Source organism: Phyllobates terribilis, unplaced genomic scaffold (assembly GCF_046119375.1).
Source record: "Phyllobates terribilis strain yellow unplaced genomic scaffold, ASM4611937v1 Scaffold_11__3_contigs__length_659146591, whole genome shotgun sequence".
Classification (NCBI taxonomy): domain Eukaryota; kingdom Metazoa; phylum Chordata; class Amphibia; order Anura; family Dendrobatidae; genus Phyllobates; species Phyllobates terribilis.
Window position 1 is genome coordinate 407,827,438 of NW_027362771.1, and position 25,013 is coordinate 407,852,450.

A 25,013-nucleotide genomic window follows, 5' to 3' on the forward strand; every position below is an offset into this window, starting at 1 on the left:
TTCACCCCCAGGCGATTTTCCGCCGTATGTTCGTTTTTTTTACTCCCCTTCTTCCATGAGCCATAACTTTTTTATTTTTCTGTCAAAGTAACCATATGAGTGCTTGTTGTTTGGGGGACGAGTTGTACTTTTGAATGACATCATTCATTCTCCAACATAATGTGAATTAGAAAATGGAAAAAAGAATCCAAGTGGGGTGAAAGTGCCAAAAAAATGCAATCCCACAATAGTTTTTTTTTTTTACTTACCATGTTAACCATATAGTAAAACTGACCAGGCAATGATTCTCCAGTATGCAGATAACAAACATGTATAGTTTTTTTTTACTTAAGTGGTGAAAAAAAAATCAAAATTTGTAACAAAAAATTGTTATGCTTTTATCGTCATTTTCCGAGACCAGTAGCATTTTAATTTTTCAGGATATGGGGCTGTGTGATTGCTTATTTTTAGCACCATGAGCTGACATTTTTATTGATACCATTTTGTGGTAGAAACAATATTTTGATCACCTTTTATTGTATTTTAATAAAAAAAAAGTAACTCTGGAGATTGGATTTTTTGGTGCACTGTTTACAGATCAGATTAATTTTTTTTTTTTATTATTATTTATTTTATTATTATTTTTTTTTTCTTTTTTCTTGTTTTATTTTTAATGGAGCAAGAGGCGGTGATTTGAACTTTTTTGTGTTTTTTTTTTATTTTTTTCATATTTTTAAAAACTTTTTTTTTTACTTTCACTGTATTTAATAGTCCCCTTAGGGAACTTGAAGCTGTGATCATCCCATCGCTCGTGCTATACATAGCAGTGCATCAGCAATGCTATGTTTAGCAGAAATCACAATCTCCTATGAACGACAGCAACGGGCCGGTGTTCACAGGAGGATCGTAATGACAGACACGGGGGTCATCAGCAAACCCCTAGCTGTCATGACAACAGCAGCAGCGCCCCGCAATCACTTCACAGGCATGTCGATGGGAGCGTGGAATGACGCACTTCCATGCCGGCGCATTTTAAATCCAACTGTTAGAAATTGATAACTGGATTTAACAGGTTAACAGCCATGGGCGGTGCACTGTTCCATCGGCGGCTGTTGAAGGCACATGATGGCTGATTAAATCAGCTGTAATGTGCTGGGAAAGATGCAGGCCCACATCAAGGCAGGGACACAACATGTGACATAAATTTACGTCATATGTCTTGTAGGGGTTAAAGTGAATGTCTAGTCGTGAGCTTAAAATTTCTGTGTTAGTTATAGATAGTAAACATTGGTTCTAGTCTTCTTTTAAGCTTGGTTGTTTAATGGCAAGCTGTGATCTGTTAGTACAGCTCAAATGCAATGTCTACAGGGGTCTATGGTGGTCTACAATTTACATACGCTCCATTATTGGTCCAGTCTGCTACTCTCTCCATCCCCTGCAGCTCTTTAGAATGGATGCTATGTGTAATACAAGCCTATCACAAGCTCATCAGGAAGTGAGTGTTGAAATCATTTTTATTCCCGCAAGATCATAGTCAAGATCATTAAGTGCCAGTAGCCATACCAGCAGCATGGAAAAGATATATAAGGTAACTCAGTCTATTATCTAACTTAGATACATTGTTAGAAGTAGCTTCCGAACAAAGTGGACAAAATTTACTTTGCTAACAATGTAAAACTCCTCCACTGAATATTTCAGGTAAAAAAACAAACAAAAAACAAACAAAAAACAAGATATATGCAGGAAAAAGGGCAACTAAAGATTTTGCTTCATCTGCGGAGTAGCCCGAAGGTAAAATATACAATATTGCTAAGTACACATCTATTATAGCTAGAGTATCTTGGCAGCACATGAAGGATTCAATGATTCCAAGGCCTGACAAGGTTCTCTGAGTAATTACCATTTCTTCCTGTTACATTCCTATAAATTATAATTTATATTGATATCGATACAAGCAGAAGATAGATTACACAGGACAAATTGTTCGGCACTACACTGCACTGTACACATGGTACGAGGATTGATTTTCATCCTCTGCACCTGACAGATGACATATTACACTATCGTAAGCAGAAACCATGTCAGCTCAGAAAAATACATTTTCCCTTGTTTCATGGGTGACCAAATGTAAGCAACTATTAAAGCCAAGGTCGCAGAAGGCATAATTGTAGCATTCACTGCAACGTCTTCATCTTGCCATGATAAACCATATCTCTGTCTTCATAAGGTTCGTTTCTTGGTTTAGGCTGTTTTATAAATAAAACCTGAACTGAGAATACTATTTTAACAAGACTAAGGGTAAATCTATGCACAGGAAAGTTTTGCACTGTGGATCTAGAAAAAATCTTTACAAATCCTTGGCAAAATCAATGTGTTACATGCGAATTTTGCTACATAGTCACTAGGGATCCATTCTGTCTGTGAAAATCAGACTGCACTCAGATGCCATCCGAGCGCAGTCCGATGTTTTCCATACACTCACTGACTTTCATGGCTGAATGCAATCCAAATATCGGATAAAACTCGGGCAAGCTGCAATTTTTTTTCCTCGGATCAGCTCAGTCCCAGGAAAAAAAATCGGACATGTGCACAGCCCCATAAAATAATATTGGTCCAAGTGCCAAAAATAAGGTCACGAGCATGAGCCATAAGGGCTATTATCTAGTTTACATGGACCTTGAATGTCATTAAAATTTGCATTGATATGACAAAACCTTACTGTCTTGAAAAGATATATTGGCTACTACTGCATACCTCACTAGCCAGCCATCATACTATTCTGGCATGAACCCAATTATTGAGACTGAATTATAGATAAGTACTAATTGTTTGAAAAGATGAACCCAATTGACAGATGACTTTTCCCATTATGATGAGCATGGTAAGGAAGGTATTCTGCCCTATGGTATCTATATCTGCTCTTTCCTTTCTGTACTGCGCTTTCAACATATTGTCGATATCTCATGAATACTATTCAAAATATTATCTTGTGCAGTTCCACAAGTAATAATATTGCCACAGTAACAATACAGAAGAGATACATAGAAAATGATTACTCTTCTATAGTATATTCTTGGAAAAGAAAAAGAAAGTCACTATAATACACTTAATAGTAGATTGTACTGAAGTTAAAATAGGAAAATCTGTCACAGTAAAGATGACACGTTAATAGTATGATCCCTGTCTGACTATACAATAGTGATGTTTCCAGCATTGAGTCGGCCCTGAGTAATCTAAATCTCATCAGGATTAGATTATAGAGCTGGCAAACGGGGTAAGCAGCTGGGCCAGGAGCTGAAGAGGGGAATGATTTTTGCAGGGACAAGAGACTTCCTGTTTCTACATAGAGCAGAATTAACTGGGTAGAAAGGCAAAATGAGCAATTGTGAGTACACAGTGCTATATAATATGATGATTGCAATATATTAAAAGGATAAAAACTTTGATGGCAGTGCTTCTGCGTTCAGTTCAGACCATCAGTGAAACCATACTGCTGGTCCGAACTGTCAATCTTCAGGAGTGCACCTCCCCGAAAGGAAACAGGATGCCAGGAGGCCGGGGAGCAGTGTGCTCCTGAAGGTAAGACAAACCCTATAAGTGGATGTTACTTTACATATTGTTCCAAATTCTCCAGTTCTTTTTTTGCATTTCTTCCTATACATGCATGGGTTTCATAAGCAGTGCATTTCTGTGTACTATTGTCATATTTGTTTTGTAATAAACATAATCTCTTGCGATCTCTTGTTATTGCTCTTATAATCATACATTACATTAGGTGTCACAAGTCTGTCATGCTAATGGTTTGTTTGCACAGCAGGAATCCTTCCTTTCTATTACAAGTGGTGTTTGGAGCTGATATGCGCAGCATATGTCATGCTATATTTATAGGTTGAGGAATGCTTCAACAGGAGGAGTTGGACAGATGGTAAACTTTACGACAAGGCATGACTACACTTAGATTGAGACATTTCGATAAATTCACTTCTATCTTCATAGCTTATTAAAAGGAATTCATCTGTTGAAAAGTGAGAATCTGTTATACAAGTTTCTAGCCAATAAAGCTTAAGTCAGAGGACTGTCTGCTGTCTACCCTTGTACTACACAACACATCATGCCCTGGTGACTGGTATATACCAGAGCATGATACCAAATCATCACTTAACAGTTTATCTCCATACGGAACATATCGGTAGCAGGCAGGAGTGAGCAATCTGTGCTACACTTCAAGCATAAAACTCATGTAAGCCGTTCTCCTGTTAACCCTTTGTCATTTAGGACTCCTTCCTTTTTAAGTTGTTTGGAGCCCCTACTCTTATCACCAAGGAAACTTTTCAAAATGTCTTCATTTTCCCTGTGGCAAAAAAATATTACATTGTGCCGATTGAAAGCTAAGCAAAAAGCTGTGCTTGATACCGAGGGTATTCATCAAGACTGGTGTTGTTCATGCCAGTCTTGATGAGGGGGAGTGCTTGAGTCAGACGCTCTTGACTCATGAAGAGGTGTACGCCTCTTTATGAATCGGGAGTGTCTGGCAAGTAGTGTGCACCTCCATGTTCCACGACAGAAATATTTCTCCAGTCAGATACTAGAGTGAAATTTCTGGTGTAGATGAGCTATTACGTTCTGCCCCCATCCCACGCCAGTTCCGCGCATTTTGTCAGAGCTGGAAGAACTGGCGAGAAAACGCTAAATGTTCCAAAATTTTGGCACAATTCAGACTTTTGAATCTTCACACGCTGTTAGGATTCTTTGGTGCTGGCGCTGGAAGTGGTCAGACGAGTGTACAATTTGCATATATGCAGTCACATGCATACTAGACTTGCACAGCCTCACTCAATGCAAGTGAATTGAGTGAGGCTGTACATGTCTAGTCGAAATGTGGCCTGGAGTAGGCAAATCACATAGTTGCGGTCACATAACCACCCAGTCTCACCACTGTCACAGGAGAATCCTGACAGAGCGCACTGAGTGCACTGTGAGGATTCACAAGTCTGCAGTCACATATAATAACTGCAGACTTGAACACCAAGCCTGTGACGCGCCCCCTGGGCCAGTGCTGTAGTGCGGCGCACGTGTGCGCGGGGGGGGAATACCCGGAGCCGGATCCGATGGGGGTAGTAGTCTCCGAGTGGCGGGGACCCGGTCCGTGCCCAGGGTGGTCAAACTAAGTGTGTGGCAGTCTTTGTAGATGTTGTTTAAGTGACGACTACGCCACCCGTTGATTTGCGGTCGCAAGGCCGCCGCTGCAGAACAGTCCGCTGAGGCCGGTGGTATGTGTGCAGCAATGGTGGTATAACCCCCAACGGGAGAGGTATGGCCTCAGGGCAGCTGGTGCGGGTGAAGGGAGTGATAGAAAGGGCGTCCCGGTACCTTTAGTGCTGGTAGTGCGATGGAACACAGAGACTGATTGCAGTTTTCAATGCTTTACTCACAGATGTTATCAGTGTCAGTCCTGCAGGTGATGACGACCCGAGCCGTGCTGCGTCCACCAGGTACGGGGCTCGACCAACCCCCAGGCAGTTCCAGAGTGTGACCTTGAACTCCTTTCTCCGTTCCTTTCTCTGGCCGTCCCCACTAGGGACCCACCCATGTCCAGCTTCCTCGGGCCTTCTGGTGGCGAAACCTATCTCCGGTTTCCCTGACCCTATGTGGCGTGCCTTCGTGGTGAGTGTAGTGAGTGGTCGCGCCAAGACGTGGCCACGACCTCCGGTTCCTGGCTGAGGATAAGTGGCCTCCACGAGTTCGGGATCCGGTACCCTGATCTGCCAACCCTTCACCCGCTGACTCCTAGCGTGTTCGGGTTCCCTCTTCCTTCATGTCTCTGGGCCTTTCTCCAGGTTCCATTCCTTCCTTGTTCCTTGTTCCTTTCCTCTTGTCTTTCTCTCTCTTGCTCCCTTCAGGAGCAGCACCCAGACAGGGCTGCTGCTCCCTGTCACTACTCTTCTCCTCTTTTTCTGTCTGACTGAACTCCTAAGATGGTGCCCACCTTTTATACTCCCTCTGACACCCGAGCCCAGGTGACTAGCCACCAATGGGCTCCTTCCTATGCCCATAGTCCCTCCCCTCTCTGCTCCTGCACCACTGGGATATTCCTCCCCCCCTCCCACTCCAGCCAGGGACAGACGCTGTCGTACCTGCACATCTATCTGGTGGGAGTACCGTTGATCTGTCCCCCGGAAATGGGATGTATGTGGTGCATGCAGCTAACTGAGTTCTAGTCCACACTCCATCCTTACCCGGGAGTGGAATACCACACCTCTGGTTCGAGGTGCAATACCCCTGTAGCAGCCGAGCCCTCGGGGTGCTACATTCCCCCCCGGTAAACCACAGCACATCCTCGGGCTGAAATAGAGTAAAAACAATTTTTAATGTGTACGTACACATAAAACACATCAACTTTCATCCATCCCTTTATGGGAGGTTTTCTCAACAGCTGGCTAATGCCACCGGAACTCTTTTACAAAAACACTATGTAAAACTTTGGCATCATATCAAATTTCACATTAAGGCATTCTCAAATAAAACATTCTTGAATTCTCGGGTTCTTGGGATCTTGGGATCTGGCCGCTCTCAGTCTTCGGCCAGGTAGAGGGAAGGGATGACCGCTCTCAGTCCTCGGTCAGGTTAGGGATTAGGGCAAAAATAGGCAACAGTTCTCTTTCTGTCCCAACGGGGACCACACTCTTAGTGGAAACAGTCCCACAACAGTCCTTATACCCGGTCGGGTAACTATTTACATCTCCTCTTTTACCGTTTACGATTAACGGTGTGCTCCACACGCTCCTTTCTCTTCCTCAGGTTCAGACCCGTCCGGGCCCTCTTTCTCCTCCTCCTCCTGGTACGATTGCTCCTCTTCCTCCTTGACCCGGTGGACATGAAGGGCGTACCACCCCTTCACTCCCTTATGCCTGGTATAGGTGACGGTATCTCCAGGCACCAGGTCCCGTCCACTGTGCCCCTCCGGTAGGTGGGACTCTACGTCGCTCCTGTTTACAAACACCTGGCTTATGGTCTTCGGGTCTTGGATGATGCCCCAGCCACATGCCATGTGAAACTTAACAACAGTCCCGGTGACTCGGGGACCGTGAGCTGTACGGGGGGGGTCCTGGCGGGTCCTTGTCTTCTGCTCCACGTTTTTAATGTGGAGCCACTCCTCCTTCACTTTCCTCTCTCTCCGCTCCCGCTCAAACGTTGCCAGTTGTTGGCGGCAGGTCTCATAGCGCCGGGCGGCGCCCGCCCGGGTCTCCTGAGTGAACCCCATCAGGTCTTCTCCAGTGGGGTCCCCCTCGAGTTGGGCGTCCTCCAGCGGGGTGAAGAGAGGTCCACGGGCTCCGGAGCTGGGATTAGCGGTTCATCTGGGGCCCTTGCTCCTACGGGATGAATCTTCCTGGAGCGGGGGTTGGTGTACTCAGGCGGCCAGACGAATGGTGTCCCATCCGGGCAGGTGTGCTGCTCATACAGGTCTTTCCCCAATGATGGCACGACTGGGGGCCCCGGCTGGGGTGCAGCGCCCGCGGGCACTCGGCCTTTTAACCAGGCCGGTGACTTTCTGATCGTGCCCGGTGTTGGGGAGCACGGTTCAGGGCGAGGCTCCGCTGCAGAGCTTGCTGCTGGAGGACTGACTACTGGTGGTGGAGGTACGGTGGGCGGTGCGGCACCCAGAGCTTCGGGTCCCACGGCGGGAGGTAGGGGCAGGTCCGCGGCCTCAGGGCCCGGAGTAACGGCGTTCCCCTTACTTGTCATTGCGGCCTCCCCCGCGGCGTCGTCCCCGGCCTCCGGTCCGCTTCTGCTGTCTCTCGGGATCGACGCGGTGCTGGATGGTGGCTGCACCTCCGGTTGGCAGGTCAGCGTGCGCCAGGTCAACTCCTCCTTCCACCCGGCGAGCACGTCTCGTTGCGCCCAGATCATCCTCCTGTTCAGCTCTTCCAGCGCGGCCTGCGCGTACTCCGGTTCTTCCTTCTGGAGCACCGCTAGCAGCTCTGCAATCTGGTATGGCGGCTGTGGCGGTGAAGCTCTCCTCCGTATCCGACATCCTCCTCCCCCCTAGTGGACCGTGGCCTACCTTGCGATGATCCTCTTCCGTAGGCCGCGGCTCCGCAGTGGATCGTCAGGGTTGAGGACCTTCCGTCGCGCTCCTGTGACGTCGGCGTCACTGGGCTCCTTCCAGGACCTTACGCAACGTTCGGACGTGAGGCGGGGCTTCAGTTCTCGCGGGCTTTCGGAGTCCACACCCCTCTTCTTCCCGCGCGGCGTCCTCAAGATGGCGCCCAATGGCGGGAAAACTCCACGGATGGCGGGAAGAAGGCAGAAGATGGCGTCGGATGGCGGGAATCGGCTCCGGATGGCGGGAAACGACTCCGGACGGCGGGAAACTTCACCACAGGTAAGTAAAAAGTCTCTTTTTCAGGCACGCAGTACCCGGTGGTTACGGGCACGAGATCCTGCCGACTACGCCAAAGTTGACGCGCCCCCTGGGCCAGTGCTGTAGTGCGGCGCACGTGTGCGCGGGGGGGGGGATACCCGGAGCCGGATCCGATGGGGGTAGTAGTCTCCGAGTGGCGGGGACCCGGTCCGTGCCCAGGGTGGTCAAAATAAGTGTGTGGCAGTCTTTGTAGATGTTGTTTAAGTGTCGACTATGCCACCCGTTGATTTGCGGTCGCAAGGCCGCCGCTGCAGAACAGTCCGCTGAGGCCGGTGGTATGTGTGCAGCAATGGTGGTATAACCCCCAACGGGAGAGGTATGGCCTCAGGGCAGCTGGTGCGGGTGAAGGGAGTGATAGAAAGGGCGTCCCGGTACCTTTAGTGCTGGTAGTGCGATGGAACACAGAGACTGATTGCAGTTTTCAATGCTTTACTCACAGATGTTATCAGTGTCAGTCCTGCAGGTGATGACGACCCGAGCCATGCTGCGTCCACCAGGTACGGGGCTCGACCAACCCCCAGGCAGTTCCAGAGTGTGACCTTGAACTCCTTTCTCCGTTCCTTTCTCTGGCCGTCCCCACTAGGGACCCACCCATGTCCAGCTTCCTCGGGCCTTCTGGTGGCGAAACCTATCTCCGGTTTCCCTGACCCTATGTGGCGTGCCTTCGTGGTGAGTGTAGTGAGTGGTCGCGCCAAGACGTGGCCACGACCTCCGGTTCCTGGCTGAGGATAAGTGGCCTCCACCAGTTCGGGATCCGGTACCCTGATCTGCCAACCCTTCACCCGCTGACTCCTAGCGTGTTCGGGTTCCCTCTTCCTTCATGTCTCTGGGCCTTTCTCCAGGTTCCATTCCTTCCTTGTTCCTTGTTCCTTTCCTCTTGTCTTTCTCTCTCTTGCTCCCTTCAGGAGCAGCACCCAGACAGGGCTGCTGCTCCCTGTCACTACTCTTCTCCTCTTTTTCTGTCTGACTGAACTCCTAAGATGGTGCCCACCTTTTATACTCCCTCTGACACCCGAGCCCAGGTGACTAGCCACCAATGGGCTCCTTCCTATGCCCAGAGTCCCTCCCCTCTCTGCTCCTGCACCACTGGGATATTCCTCCCCCCCCCCCCCACTCCAGCCAGGGACAGACGCTGTCGTACCTGCACATCTATCTGGTGGGAGTACCGTTGATCTGTCCCCCGGAAATGGGATGTATGTGGTGCATGCAGCTAACTGAGTTCTAGTCCACACTCCATCCTTACCCAGGAGTGGAATACCACACCTCTGGTTCGAGGTGCAATACCCCTGTAGCAGCCGAGCCCTCGGGGTGCTACACCTGGACAGCACATTTAACATGCAATCTATACAGGGACTATGAAGTCATCTGAAATCCTTTTTTCTCTCACTCTCTCTGCTACAGATCTGCTTGTTCTGATTCACTTTTGTGCAAAAGCAAAAACCTACTGAAAACCCAACATTGCCATAGAGAAAACAGGATTATAAACTGCAAGCAACTTTAAGACAATTAAAAAAAAAAGAAAATCTGGTAACTGCGCTACATATACTGAGGCAAATGAACCTCAAGAACTTCCTTATCCTGGTTCTCCAATTTAATGTCTGGCAAAGTGAGTAAATTTTATGGTGTGACATATAGAGTTGAAATCAAAATTATTCCATCCCTGTTGCAAATTAGGTTTACTGTCAAAATTTACAAACTTTCTGCTGTTTGCAATAAATCCACAAAACTAGAACAACTTATGTAACTCAATACAACTGATATGATGAGTGGATTCTTTAAAAGTCAGTTTTAACTACTGCAGTCTCAGAATTACTCAACAGCTACATGACAAGCATCTTTAGAAGAAGACCCTTTGGCTGCTATGATCTGCTGTAAGCGTGATGCATAGTCAGACACCAGCTTCTGGCAGAATTCCTGAGGAAACTTAGCACATTCTTCATGGACAATTGCCTCTAGTTCACTAATAATGTTGTGTTGTCAAGAGAGTGGTCCAGAAAGTTGAAGAGACTCTGTCAGCATGATTTTGTAATGTAAAATAAAGGCATAGCTGTAATGGCACTATAATATAGATTTAATTGATACCTTTGGTAAAGAAATCCACCTTGTTATTCTTCTTTAATCACCATTTGAAGCTTTCTGATGATAATTAGATTTTGGTGCACAGGGGCCGGACTGTGCACTGAGTCTTCTCCTCCATGTAGGTGATTCCCCGGCCTCTCCCCCTTCCTCCGGCCTTTGAATGACAGGTCACTGCTGAGATTTCAGACATCTGAGACAGGTCGTCCATACACCGGAGGCAGGTGGAGGGGCCAGAAATCACAAAGAGAGAGGAGAAGACCCAGTGCACAGTCCGGCCCCTGTGCATTGCAATCTAATTAGCATAAAACTTAAAATGGTGATTAAAGAAGAACAAAGTGGATTTCTTCACCAAATGTATCAATGTAATCAGTATTACAGCGCCATTACAACCATGTCTTTACACTATAAAATCGTGCTGACGGGTTCTCTTTAAAAGAAAAGACCATTGGGTTGCACAAACAAGGGAAAAGATGCAAAAAAAAGAACACTTTACTACTAAACACTTTAGTTATGATGGGATAGAATAATTTTCAGACTGTCGGAGTCATTAAAAGTTCCATTTTGTGTTTCATGTGGAGAAACCACTTGTTATATTAGTTTTGTTGAGCTATTTGGATTACTTATTTTTGATATGGCAAAAGGGTTTTAAATCTTCTTAAGAAACCTAATTTGCAATGCCACGAGAGAATAATTTTGATTGCGTCTGTACTAAGGAAATAAACATATTGTGAGTTATCCCTTGAAAGACCCAATACTTTATCAATACCGTTGCTCGTTAAGTGAAGAATGCTCCAGTATTTATCAAGCACATTCTAATTGATTACTGTGTTACTTATTGGATGTCTTGATCTGACTTATTGCTATTCTTACATATAACATTTCACCTGTAAAGCAGGAGTCGGCCATCGCAGCACTACGGATGCACCAAGTGAAAATCTTCCTTGACAGTTCTAACCAGTTCTCCCAAGCAGTTTAGGATCGCAGCGTATTCATGGCCTTTCTCCAGCTATTGCATTGCAATCTTTACATGATGCATATAAATCAAACAGAAAAGTGCCCGCAGAGTCAATTCAGCTGTATGGAAATTGAGTTTTTGCAATTTGAATAAAACCTTTCACTCATCCAAATCGTATTAAGCAATGTCTGCCAAGTGCTTGTGTCAACACAATGAGAACAGCAACTCACTGTCTAAAGCAATGAACTCTGCACTTAATGGACCAGTGTTTAATATGAGGAGGGCGGCTATAAGGAAAGTCTCCAGAGGAGAGCAGAGGGTTACTAGTGCTGGATCTGCCCATGTGAACACGACTTTATCCCTGCCCTGCCCTCTTCATTTCCTCACTCATATTTGATGGGGTGAATGTAATGTGTGTTTGTATTTTGTTTTAAAGAAAGACAGAAAAAATAAGTTTAAAAGCACAGCGAAGCTAAAAATGCAGGTATTAGGGGAATCACCTGCATTCACAATAATGGACAGTGGTTTGAATAAAGACCACAATTATGACAGTTATAAATTCACCAAACCATAAAGATATGCCTCATGCCCCATTATATATGTAGTTTGTGTGAGGTCTGTGAATCTTACATCAAAAATGGCATTTGATTTGATTAAAGAGATGCAGAAATTGTTCTTCCTATGCAATAGGGATCCTATGGGATCTACTCCAACCTCACGCAAAATTGCAAATATGACTGTATGACAATTTATTTACTCCATACAATATGAAAAACAATAGGTATAAAAAGCTTTTCTGTTAGGCTATGTGCCCACAATGCAGAAATGCTGCTGATTTTTTCTGCATCTCCCTGGCAGGAAAAACGCATTTTACATGCGTTTTTCCTGCCAAGTAGAAGCGTTTGTCAAGCTTTTTTGCATGCATTTCCGCATGCGGGTTATCAAGCGCTTTTCCAATCGATTTTAGCATCACTTGGAAAAGTGCTTGACAACTTGGTCACACTATATAAATCCATGCCACCGACATGGATTTATATAGTGTGACCGAGTTAATAGTTAAAAAAAGAATAAAAATGGTAAAAAATAAAAAATAAAACATTATACTCACCTTCTGATGGCCCGCGGTCTTCTCTCCTGTGCGTTCTGGCTCCCCGGTGGCTCGCGATGGTGTAAAAGGACCTTCCATGACGTCATTTAGTTATGTAACAGGTCACGCGACCGCCGACGTCAGTGGTCACGTGACCTGTCACAAGACTAAATGACGTCATGGAAGGTCCTTTTACAGCATTGAGAGCTGCCGGGGAGCCAGGATGCACTGTACAGGAGATAAGGGGGACATCAGAAGGTGAGTATAATGTTTATTTTAAATTCTTTTTTTTAACAGGTACTATGGTACCCGGGTCTGGAGGAGAGTCTCCTCTTCTCCAAACCCGGGTACCATCCGCACATTGAATCGCTTAATATCCGCGTGTGCACATGTAGTCATGCGGATATTATGCGATTCAATGCAAGTCAATGGCGGCAATTACACCACGTTTCTGCAAAAATAATAAACATGCTGCGGATTTTTCCGCAATGATAATCCGCATCGGAAATTTCCGCAGAATATGCACAGCACATGTGGATTATCATTGGGAAACATGGGGCACGTATTAACAAGTGTTTTTTAAGCGTTTTCGCTGTGGAAATTCCATGGCAAAAACGCTTGAAAACGGTGTAGTGGGCACTCAGCCTTAAGTTCTTTAAAGCATTTCTTAGTATTAAAGGGTTGTTCCCTTCCATGATACTTTTGCAGTTTGAAGTTACTTTCTCTACTTTCTCCTGTCCAGTGTTGTGTCCCCAGTCTTTGTTGTTTGACTGCAGCGGTGATGTCAGTTCAAAGGCACTACAAACAGTCAATGAGCTTAGTATCTTGTGCCATCTACATCGGCAGAGCTGCTCATTGATTGGCTGCAGGTCATTTATTTAGTCCCAGATCAGTTCTACCTATCCATACATTTTGAACACTTTATGATGTACATCCGTGTTATGTAATCCCCAGTATGACCACCAGTCCAGTACATGATCATCTGTGTAAATAGGAAGTCAGTCTCCAGTTTCCTGTGCATGGCTTGTCGGATCCCTCCTAGCAGTTCTCACAGAGTTTCTCTCCTAATATATTGCTTGTCATTAAGCTCCTACATCATGCCAGAAATTTCATATCAATTAATACTGCAAGTATTTTTAAACAATGAAGTTCATTCCCATAACCAAATGTAATGTTCTTTTTCAAGTTTAGTAGCTGTTATAGACACAACAGTTTTATGTAAGTCATAAAAAATTATACACATAATATTTTATTATTTTCTATGGCTGTGCAAAACATAGTGTCATTAGTAAACTAATGCGCAGAGCTGAACTCCAAGTCATCCACAAAATCCTCAAAATGAAGATAATGATAACCTTATATTGAGACACAGTAGCATTGCCTTATTAATGTTGGAGCAAATATATGTATACTTGTCTTCTGGACATATTTCACCCCACCTCTTCAATTATCTAATTAGTGACTGACCTGAGCAAAAAAAAATTTCAACTCTTTCATTGTAATGCCTATTTATTTCATTATTTTCCCTCTATATTGAATTAATAGTGGAAGAAAATTAATTCAGTTTGGACACTGTTGAAAGAAAAAAATTTAGCTCATTACATTAGCATCAAATTCTGTATGGAAAAGATATTTAAAGGCTAGCTATATATCTGGCTACAATAACAAGGGCAAATGGTCATTAATTAGTACATATGGCCAAGTCCCAGGGCATTTTCTTATTCCATTTTATTCTCTTTTTAATTTTCCTTTTAAATATAATTTCTTTTTTTAGTGGAATCTACAGAACTCATTGAACGTTCATCAAGATTGATGAACCGGTTAATGTTTGACTCTAGATGATTCTTGTATGTGCTCTGAGGTCACATCATTATAGATAACTTCAACTAAGTGATTTCACAGTTACTGAAGTGTTACCTACAGAATGATAGCACCTATTAATGAAATGCATCTTTCTATTTGATAATAAATAGATGGTTGAATTTAAAGAACACTTGGGGCAAAACTGACTGTAATATGCATACTTCACTGCATTACTGCAATGCTCCCCTGACTTCCCCTCTTCACCCTACAGGAGGACTAGTCTTGAGGCCAAGATGTGGTTTGAGGACTTTTTTATTTCTCTAGTGCTGTTATAGTGGTGTGTGCCCTGTATCTATTCTTAAGGTTTCTATTCTTGCTATTCTGTGTTTTGACCCAGTTTGACAAAAAAAATGAGGTCCTGACTACCTACTGCCTTGTACTGCTTCAGAAGCAAGAACTAAGGAATACTGTACGCCCATGGGTAAAAAACTAGTTAAAGGGAATCTGACAACAGGTTTTTGCTACCTCATCTGAGAGCAGCCTCGTGTAGTCTAAAAGAAGCTGAATCCACTTAGTTTACTGGGTGCAGCCATTCAAAGACAAACAGAGCTTATAGATTTAGAATAAAGCAGAGCTGAGAAAGCTAATCCCGCCCACACCACAAATAATCCCGCCCACTCCAGGCTTTCTGTGTACAAAGGGCACAGATAGTGAGGTGCTAGATTGCCAGACTAGTCTGGCAATCTTAATCTCTTAATGATAAATCCTTGACAGTTAGTAAACAACAGCACTGCACTTTGACAAGTGACACATCCCTGAATTATGCGTTTCAGCCTCTGTCTCCTGCTGTCTTCAGATTACATAGGAAAAGCCTACTGACAGATTCCCTTTAAGAGACAGGAAACAAAGAGTCGTCATAAATGGTACATTCTATAAATGGGATAAAGTCAGCAGTGGGGACCACAAGGATCTGTATTAGGACCAATTCTTTTTATTCTCTTTATCAATGACCTTGTGGATGGGATTCAGAGGAAAGTGTCAGTTTTTGCTGACGACCCTAAACTTTATAGGATAATAAAAACTTAGCTTAACAGTATAGTATTACAAAAGAATCAGGAAACAAGAACAAACATATGGCAAAACAGGGTTATTGATGACAAATGTAGAGTAATGTTCCTAGGAATTGAGGGTGTCTGTCCTTGTGGAGTACACTTATATAATGCCGGGCTGTCTGCCTGGTCCAAAAGTATGGTTGTCACTAATAGGCTCTAAGCAAGACACTGTGAACTACACTTATCTGTGTGACAGCCTTTATCATGGGAGTCTGCTGCATTTTACAGTGCATTTAATATTGTGTCTTGATGTTGGTAAATATGGCTGCCTTTTTTCTGTGATGTTTAATGCACCGTGGCCAGAGTATTCATATTTCTGCATATAAATTAAATGGAAATATAGTAAGGCTTACAAACAAGGAGGAGGACTTGGGTATTCTGGTTACAAGTAAGCTAAGCAAGAGTACTCAATGTCAAGCAGCAGCTATGAAAGTAAACAAGATTTTGGAGGTATATAAAAAGAGAAATGAAAACTATAAATCAACGTAAGGCTACATTTTGAATATGGGATCCAGTTTAAGGCTCCACATTTTGAAAACGATTTTGGGAAGTTAGAAGCAGTTCAAACTTCATGGGATGGAAGATTTCTCCTACAGAGAAAGGTTTGAAAAGTTTGGCTTCTGTAGCTTAGAAAAAAACGCCTCAGAGTTGATCTCAATTATATGTATAAATACATGTGTGGTCAATACAAAGGACTGGCTAGAGATGAGATAATCTTTTGAACTTCGAATTCTCTGACTTTGCAGAATTTTTTCCAAAAATTAGATTTGCAGCGAATAAATTTGTGCATATTTCTATACTTGAAAGCGTATAATTGCTTGTAAAATACACTTAGGGGAGAGGAGAGAGAATCTCACTGACCAAAAGAGATTACAATTTACAGGCGAAATAGAGAGGGAGAGAGATGATTCCGCAGACCATAAGAGCTTACATTCTCTAGGAGAGAGAGGAACCCACTGACCATAAGAGCTTACACTCTACAGAAGACAGAGGCTTACCCAGTGACTTTGTAGATAAAAAAGGACTATGCTGTTCAAGCAGTGCTCCCTGGAAACCTCTGATTTCTGACCACCAATGTACTAGGTATGCTAATATGTCATAGCTGCAGGACATTAGGGTGAAGCTCCTGTGGCAATACAAAATTACCTTTGCCTGCTCTCTGGTGCTTCGGCAGTATGGGAAATGGTGTCGGTCAAGTTGTTTTTTTGCAAATCAATAGCCAAAACTCAAAATGTTTGAATTCATATGAAACCATGAATTTCAGGAAATTCCACTTGAACTCGATCCTTCGCAAATTGATACGTTCCTCTCTTCCTATTATCCATTATGAACATGAAAAGTTTGTAGCTAAAACATTTTTTGATAAAAATGTATTTTTTTATTTTCACAGATCAAAGCTATACAATTCTGTGCAGTACTTGTGGGTTCAAGATGCTTCTCCACCCTTAGATGAATTCCATGAGTGGTGTAGTGTCCAAAATGTGGTCACTTGTACTGTTTTTTTGCTGATTTGCTACCTCACAGACCTTGCTAATGCTACCCATAATCTATTCAAACAAAAGTCTGCTACTACTTCTCGAACAGTAGTATACAACCAAATATGGGGTATAACCATGTTCAGTAGAAATTGTCTAGCAAATTTTGACATCCATTTTCCCCTATTGCCTCTTGTGAGAATGAAATATTTGAAACTGGAGATGCATTGTAGAGGAAAAAATATATATTTTTTCAATTCCATGGCCAAGTTTTCTAAAATTCTGTGAAGCACAAGTTGGTTTGAAATGCTCAACACACCACTAGATGTATTTCTTCTTGGCTTTAGCTTCCAAAATTGAGTAGCCTGTGGGAGGGTTCTGCTGTTTTGGAAACCACAAGGACACTGCAAATGAGACATGGCGCCTGCAATCAATTCAAGCCAAAATTACACTCCAAAGTCAAATGGCACTACTACTATTGAACTACTTATGGGGCATCACTGAATTGAGGAGAAATTACATAACAAGTTATTGGGTCAATTTTCTTCTATTACCCATTGTGAGAATACAAAAATTGTGGCTAAAGTAATATTTTATTGGAAAAAAAAAATTTCATTTTCACAGCTCAGCTCATAAAATTCTGTAAAGTAGCCATACGTTAAAAGGCTCACCACACCCTTAGATGAAATTCTTGAGATAATTTGTTTCCAAATGGGATCACTTGTGTAGTGTTTCTGCTGTTTTGTCACCTCAGGAGCTTGGCAAATGCAACATGGTGTCCACAATCAGTGTCTGAGATTATCATAATATAGATGGGATAGCCGAATTATAATATAGTCATATATAGGTCATAAAGTACATACAAAATAGAATGAGGTATATAATATGTTCAAAAGAATACAAGTCCGGGTATCGATAGCACATGTCTGCCCTATGAAAACTTGAAAATAATAATAACAACAGCCACAATATTGCAAAAACATACTTGTAATGTTGTCTTCTCTGAAATGATGGTGTCCACCCGTACGCGTGTTTTGGTAATCTGCCTTCGCCTGGGAGTGGCGTTATCTTGGGGGAAGGCTGTTTAAATAATGATGGCACCCAATAAGATAAGGGTAAGGTGACGGTGAACACGCTTTCTTGGAGGGACACGAAAGTGTACCACAGCCCACATCATTGCTCAAACCTATAGATTTCCTCTAGTCTGGAGATTTGGTTAGCTTTCTTGATCTAAAGAAAAATGGAGGGAATATCTTGTGATTTCCAGTGTAATGGATTAAGACAATGGGCAATTAATAAAGCTTTAAAGGACTACTCCATTTTAAAAGTGCTTCACTGCTGCAGTATTATTCCACATTCCGATTTTCTATCCTTATGTGGAATGAACTATGCACTCTAACCGATGTATCTAGGCTGTAAAATCCAAAAATGTTGCTGCTTGGCCAGCCATCATCTTTTATAGTGGCTGTGATAGTCCACTCAAATTGACTGCGCTAGACCTTGTGATGTGATAACTGAAAGGCATTATGGTTGAAGCCGTTCAGTCGCGACTAATGTCATGTCATGAGCCCTCTTTTTTTGTGATCCTCATGAATCACAAATTAATCTAAAATTGTTCGAATAAGCTAATATTTATCAGCAACGCAACAGGTGTAACATTGGGTTATTCCTCTTCAGTGGTTCCACTTCAAAAGAAGACATTTACATACCAATATAATTGAAATAACTGACCACGACTGCATATAAAGTGACCTAAGCAGCCCAAGGAGGCCCAAAGTCCATATCTGCCACATAGGAAGACTCTAGTACTGTAAAAGATACAACATAATTGGGACCCAATGGAGCCAAAAAGCTTCGAATTAGACATCTGCCTGCAGCTCAGCTTTCTTACAGATTATATTGATTGTTTTTTTTATAATCAGATGTACAAAGTACTCTTTGTGGCTGCAAAGAGTACTTCTAAAAACTAATTGCATTCCCTTATGCTACAATTTCCTATTAAAGTATACAAGCTCTTACCACTCCAAGCCAGAGGTGCACATTTAAGATGCAGTTAATCCCTGGAATCTAATAATACTAACTGATTTAACTTTTCTCCCTTTCTTTTGTAGAAGAGACGTGGACTGTGTACATTGTAGAAAGGCCAGGAAACAAAAAATGAATGCTTTTCAAAGTTTGCAATTTGGAAGACATGACTCATTAGAAAGTTAGTAGAGGAGCAAATCAGGATAGTCAGGAAAAGGAAACTCATTTTAATGATCTATCACGTTATGCATTAGCAACATCTGGATTAGCTTTCAATCCTGGAAAACTAAGTCTATTTGGGTGTCTTGTAATAATCATGCTGAGAATTCACTGGTGAATAAGTAGCTTAATAGGTTTTCAAGAATGTAAACTGAAGTGAAAAGATGTCTGTTTTTTTCCCCATCACATCAACCCTAAAATTTGCTGAACTCATGGAAATTTTCACATGTGCACAATCAAGTTGAACAACAATGTGCTCTGACAACACTTGGCACTTTGACCATTCAGAATCGGAAATCTGTCATTGTGTGTTATTGCTTCTCACTTTTGTTGCCAGAAACAACTATGTACAGTACGTATATGCATTGTGAACTGCTTTTCAGCTGTTATTGAGATGGCACAAAAACATATACAAATGATTATCACGGTACTTGGATAATCTTAGCTATTGTCATTTAAAGATTAACTAAACTTTTCTTATTTTTCTTTACATAGGAGCATTATAAATACTTTGTAGGTATTCATAGAATTCATAGAATGGTAGAGTTGGAAGGGACCTCCTGGGTCATCTGGTCCAACCCACTGCTCAGGTGTGAGTAGGTGTGGGTCCAGCAACTAAGACCCTAACCAATCACTCAAACAACTGGGCAGAAGTACAAAGCTCAACAGGCAAACAAGCAAAGCTTCTGCATGAGCATGCATACAGCGGTGTGCACACTCAATATAAACTTTATAGGTCCATACACAGTTTAGTACTTCTTCCTGGAAAGCTGAGCACTTCAGGGAAGATTTGAGCAATTGGTGTTGGGGTGGTATAAGGACCCAGATACCACCGATCTGCAATGTATTTAAGAGATTCTAATAAAAATAATAAAAGTTTAGTTACTCTTCAAGGCAAAGTCTCACCACATCTTGTAAAGCCACTGGACAATGACCATTGAAATACCGGCTTTTTAAGATTGTCAGTTTTGGAAATTCCATTTTTATCTAAGGCAATGCTTGGAAAATTTTGTATAGAGTAAATCTATACAACGTGAAGTCATGGATTTTGTAACATTAAAGTCACAACATTCTAACCTAAAGAAACCAGGCAATGTTCATTATTTGAACTGAGATGTCTTTTGTACTTTCTAGATTCATTTTAGGCCTTTAATAAAATGATGAAAGCTATACCTTAGTGGGACTCAGTAGTCACCTTAGTGTCAGTAGTCACCTGGCAGCTCTAAAACGGCTAGCACAGACAGGCTTCGCGCAAGCCACTCTGCCTACCAGATCCCAGGGGCTTCCCTGGCCTTCACCCTTTAACTTCAGGACAGATATCTGGACTTAAACAAAGGTCCCTGAGTTGAGGTCACGGAATAAGCTTCTGTTCGATGGTGCAGGCTAGCTGGAGTGGTCAGGTAGTCAGGTCAGAACCAAGAGGGCAGAAAAAGTACAAAATCAGAAGATGTAACAATACAGAACATGCAACCATCAAAACAGGAAACAAATATACTACCGAGGAGCTTAACAAGACAGGACTAAACCAAAGAAGCACAAGACTATATCTGGCAGTCTCCACCAGTTAGCTGGAAGCTTAAGAAGGGTGTGGTGTATTCCAGTTGGTTGAAGGAAGGAGCTAATACCTTCCGCTAGACAGCGCACTCACCCACACTGCCAGACTGGATGGCACTGCAAGTCCCATCCGCCTTGAACTTAGTGACTGGACTGAGTTTGCGCCGTCCATAGCCTCTGGTTCTGACGTCAGAATGAATACAGTGGCGCCAGGAGCAGTTGCTGGTGGAGACACATGCTTTCTAGTTGGAACTGAGAAAAATTAGAGAATCATTTTATCAACAAACTGAATAATAGATTTTTTATCATTCAAGTTGTAAGCTGTATGAACTTACTGCACAGTGAGCAATTCAAAAAATGAAAGTAGAGGGCACATCTATAAGTACAATTTACACAGACAGGCATGTTCTTTTTTAGAGCACTTAATTTTTATATTTTTTTTAAAGGCCTATTGTACTTTTGCAGATATAATTATTTCCAGAGTTTCCTATTTAAACAAGTTGCTAGAAGTATACTGTAAGGTGTTATTTTACTTTTTAAGTGGATATAATATATAATGGGATATAATGTAAAGTGCTGTGAAATATTTTTGCAAATAAATTGGAAAATGTAAAATACTTGATAAAATGAATCATTTTTAAGAACCAATATAGCTTAAGAGCAGTAAAGAACATATATCCCCTAAATTGCTCTTATTTTGTGTTTGGACATTTACTTTTAGAAAAATGTAATGAATAAATTATACAGTACTTAAGGGCTGTTCCCATGCGTATAACTAGCTATGTAATCCATATGAATTTCACTGGTTTATCTTAAAGAGGACCTGACAGTTCTATTTGACTAAATAATTAAATTCCCTATTATTTGACAATTCTGAAGTAGTTTTCCTAGAAATCTGCATTATTCCTACTAGAAAAATTAAAAAAATGTTGTCCAATTTTTTTGTCCCAACGTAATCTAATATTGTCCATTCAGCACTGTCAGTGTAAACTGTGCAGGGACACACCCCTTTGATAAGGAGAATGGGAACGCCCAAATGTCAATTTTTTCAGAAAGTTCTATAGCAAATAAACAACACAATGTATTCTTTATCCAAAATTGCTTTTTATAACTACTCATTAAAACTGGTGACAGATCAGGATTAGTGTGAAGAAAATGTATCTATTACTGAGGAAATCTTAGACAGGAAAAAATAAACTGTAAGTTAGTTACTCAACTGTATAATTAGCAAAAAAGTCAATAATTGGATAAGTAGCGCTGAATCGTGAGTGTGATTCTACCATTTTCTATGGATCAAACAGACCATATACTGTATACCTGGTTAATAGTAATGGTCAATTACACCCAGAATCAATAAACCTAGAAAGGCAAAATGGCAATGTATACTTTATTAATTAACAATTAAAATAGTACCTATAAAAACACACACAAACACATAAAATTGGAGGGTAGAACAGAAAAAGACAGTGTTAATAAATAGTAAGTCCTTAATGCACAATATAAGAATATAAAATAGTTACTGTATGGAAAAAAGGGGAAGAAATATTCAATAAGAACATCACACACTGCCTCACTGGTCTAAATGCTATAAGAAAATGAATAGGAGGCAAAAAGTGCTCTGAGATAATCTGTTCACCCACCAAACACTTCTGATGCACATGATCACTAGGTCTAACATACTATCAATATTGTCGGTCTTTTGACTTAATGCATTTATTTTCGATGTGGTGACTTTTTATGGGCTTATATGTGCAGCATCTGAAACAACGGATACTGGAAGCCTGTGCTAGCATTTCTTCTGCGGTGTTGCTATCCATGTGTCAAGAGTGGGAGAAGAGGGTTGCATTGACAATCCAACACAATGGGCAGCACTTTGAACACATTTTATAAGTGGTCATAAACTTGTAAAAAACTCATGAAAGAATAAAGTTACGTTAAAACCAAGCACACCGTTGTTTTACTTATGAAATTCTCAATAAGTTTGACGTGTCACATGACCCTCTGACCATTGAAAAAAATAAAGTTGGTTCCAAAATGGCTGACTTCAAAATGGCCACCATGGTCACCACCCATCTAGAAAAGTTTTCCCCCTCCCATATACTAATGTGCCACAAACAGGAAGTTGATATCGCCAACCATTCCCATTTAATTTAGGTGTATCCATATGAATGGCCCACCCTGTACTCTCTAGTAGAGGAGGACAATTTCATGTTTTGCGGGCTGCACTGTGGTAAATGAGAAGCCTTTTGTGTTTCAAAATGGTTCTTTACTGCTTTAATGCGTTTCCGTGTTGGATTGATATATTTCTCAAGATAAAAAAACAAATATCAAACTAAATATCTTATTTCACTCTGGGGTCTCTCTACCTTGGGACTTCGAGCTGCATTCAGGCCGGAGCCATTATGGCAAAAAGAAGAGACCCCAAGTACCAGATGGCGAGGAGCGCTGCCCGCTGTCCAGTCGATTTCTTTTCGCTGTTGACTCTTTGACATATTCTCTCTAGGCTGGGAATTCCATCCATGACCAGGCCTCAGAGATCACTGTGCATCGCAAGTCCATGACATCTTGACAACAGCCAGAAAGTCCAGCCAAGAGTAAACAAGAGATGAGGCTCATGACAAAGGAATTATGAGATGGCTCTGAGAACCGGATGGCTGCCAGTTATTGATGAGTATAAATTTGTTTATTGTTCTTGCTTTTATTTTTAACTTTTACCAGACATCTACGGTTTAGCTAAAATGCCAGCCAGCCAAACACCATTTTGCTGAATCCACACAAAGCGAATTGACAAAAATTGATACACTCAAAAATGATGATGTTTTGTATGTTCAAGCAGAATTAAATTCCGCAAGAATAAATTCACTCTTCCCTAGTGTTATGCAAACTGATTTCCACCCATGAGGACACAAGCAGTATGCATCCCTATTTATGGTATCTTTGTATTTGCACTCTCCGGTTTGTTCACAACACTGAGAAAATGTTTTTACCATTGTAGTGATTGGCAGAATTTTCAGCTACAGAAATAGATTTAGTCAGGAATGTGCAAACTAAAATAGAACACATTTTTCCTTTTTTTTTTTTTTTTTTTTTTAACTGAGAGCATTATTTTGATACGTTTTCCTTTAGCTTCATTATTCCAGCTGCAATATATAGTAGTTTGCATTGCTCTGCTTAGCAAAGCCATCTCTGGGACATGGCAGTTAACTTTGCGGAGTGATCATGACTAATAGTTGCTGAGCAACATTAAAAAGTAAAAATAGTTTGCGAAGATGTTGCCACATGGATAAGTCTCATGTAAGAGTAAATCTTTTTGCAATTAACAAGTAATTATCAGAAACTTAATGGAGAACCAGAATGAATCGATGTTGTGCTGAGATCATAATAATAAAACTAATTAGTTTTAAATATGTGCCTTACAAGTATTAGTATTTAATCAACTGCATCGTTTATTGCCTTGTGGAATAACATAGATTTGTGTCAATACTCAACATTCAGTGAATGAGTCAGTCCTGCTTGTGCCTTTAATCTGCAAATAACAGGTTTTTTATAATCAGCTACTAATGAAAACAGGCAAAATGCCAGAGCCTTAAAAGTTCATGTCGGACTTCTAATTTTTTTGTTTAATATTCTGCATCTTTGCACTAAATCAAGAAAAAAATATAGATTATAATAAGTGTTAATCTAGGACTATAACTAATACTAATATCTGGTAATACTACTGCTAGTTGTGCTGTTGGTCCTACTATCCTTATTTGTCACTTGTAGAGTACCTATGAGATGTAAGCAGGCTCGGACTGGCCCACAGGGGAATAGGCGAATCCTGCAGTATGCCCCTGCCCCTCTATATAAGCAATAGTTGGCAAAATATACTTGATTTGCTATGTACATTAAAAGAAAGCATCTAATCATTCATTTAGCAAACTGCCAGTAGAGTAGCTACTGGGGGGACAGAGGGGGCGGTTGCCCCGAACCCTGCGCTCAGAGCTGCCCACCCGGAACTACTTCTACTCTTAACTATATCATAGTGCACAGTACTCCGATATAGTTAAGCCCTGTGGTAATGCAGGGAGCAGGGCCGGTTTTACACAAATTGTGGCTCTGGGCAAAATTATAAGTGGGGCCCTTACACTGAAATGGTCCGGGGCAAGAGAGCACCGTGACATTATCCCTTCTTATGCCAGAGCTGCCTGGATACTGATGGGTGACATCAGGTATTATTCATTTTTATATCACTTTATGTTTGTGCTTTTTTTCTCATTTATTTTTATATTTATTATTTTGGAGGTTTGTGTTACTGTGTAGT